This window comes from Entamoeba nuttalli, assembly GCF_000257125.1.
Source record: "Entamoeba nuttalli P19 unplaced genomic scaffold asmbl_5656, whole genome shotgun sequence".
Taxonomy (NCBI): Eukaryota; Evosea; order Mastigamoebida; family Endamoebidae; genus Entamoeba; species Entamoeba nuttalli.
In genome coordinates, this window is record NW_008577600.1 from 1 (window position 1) to 1,793 (window position 1,793).

Here is a 1,793-nt window from a genome sequence, read left to right on the forward strand (position 1 = left end):
TTCAATTATTTGCTTTTTTTCGTTGCCTTTCTTGATTTATTCTACTTTATTTTTATTCATTTGTGTCTTTCTCTTCTTTTTTTATTTTTTGCTTTTTAGTTGTTGTTTATATTTTTTGATCGTTCGTAATATTTTTCATTACTAGTTTAAATTAGCACGTTTAATTAAAAATAAATATTATATAAATTTTATGTCTTCATTGAATATCATTCAATTCTCTTATTTGTATGATAATTATTCATTTTAACATCATTATCTTTTCATTCTTGTTTTAATAAATTATTACACAACGTATATAAATTTTATATGTCAAATAAACAAATTACATAATCATTTGATTTGATTCATTTAGTTTTTTAAATGGATATTAGTTCAGTTAATTATTTATTATTATTTTCATAAACTGTATATAAATTTATTCTCTCAATAATATTTCTTCTATTCTTTTTTCATTAATTATTATAAATTTGTTTATTCTTGGTTTTCTTGGTTTTTTCTAAATCTTATCATTATTTTGATTGTTTCTTTTCTTTTTGATTTTTGAATGTTTCACCAATTTCACTTGTTTTCATTATACATTTTATTTCTTTCTTTTTATATACGGGTTATATTATTATTACTTGTATACTTAGTATCTTTTTAATATATGTTATCAAAAAAACATAAAATTATTTAAAAATGTTATTTAAATGATAAGAATATAAAAGTTGAAGTTTATTACAATTATAACTTATTGTGTTTAATACTGATATAACAAATTTAGTTGTTGGGTTGTGTATAAAGAAATGACTTTATTTGTACAAATGAAAATGCATAAAAAGATTAATCAATACTTTTTATGATAACGCATTTTTACATCGTTAACATTAATAAACAACGTTCTGAATAAATAAAAAAAAATAATTAAAGAAAATTTCAGTCAATTAGAAGAAGAATAAAGCAATAATACCTGAAAGAACAATAAATATACTTGAGGCTCCATCAAGATTATTATGTTCATCAGTTTTATCATCCAATTTAGTTCCTGAATTATCAAAAGTATTTGTTGTTTTATTTTCTCTTTGTTCGTTCTTTTCATTAATTGGTTTTTCTTGGTTTTCTTCTTCTTCTTTCTTTTTTTTCTTCTTCTTTCTTTTTTTCTTCTTCTTTCTGATGGGTTTCTTCTTTCTTGCTACTTTCATTATTTTGTGTTTTTTCACTTTCTTTCTTACTTTCTTCCTTTGCTTTTTGTCCTTCTTTTCCACTTGACTCTTTTTCTTCATTAGTTTCTTTTTTTTCTTCTTTGTCATTTTTATCTTTTGTTGTATCTTTATTTTCTTTTCCTTCATTTGTATGTATATTTTGCTTTTTCTCAGTATCTCCATCACCACTTTCTTTTGTTTTTTCTTGTTCTTTTTTTGCTTCTTCTTTTTTGCTCTCATTACTATTTCCTTGTTCTTCTTCTTGTTCGTTACCAGTAACTTTTTCTTCTGTGTTACTCACTTCTTTTGATTCTGCTTTTGCTGTGTTTGTTTCTCCATCATTCTGTTTCACACTATCTATGTGTTTATCATCTTTTTCTTCACTAACCTCTGAATGCTTTCCACTCCCTTGTTTAGAATTTCCAGTTTCTTTTACTTCTTCTCGTGGTTCTGTTACTACTTCTTCACCTTTTAAATGTACTTTATATCCATTGTATATTCTTTTGTCTTGTTTTCGTTCTATTCGTGTATGTATTATTTCTGTATTTCTTTCTTCTCTATTATTATTATTACTTTCTACTCCATTAGTAATTACAATAATCAATATGAATA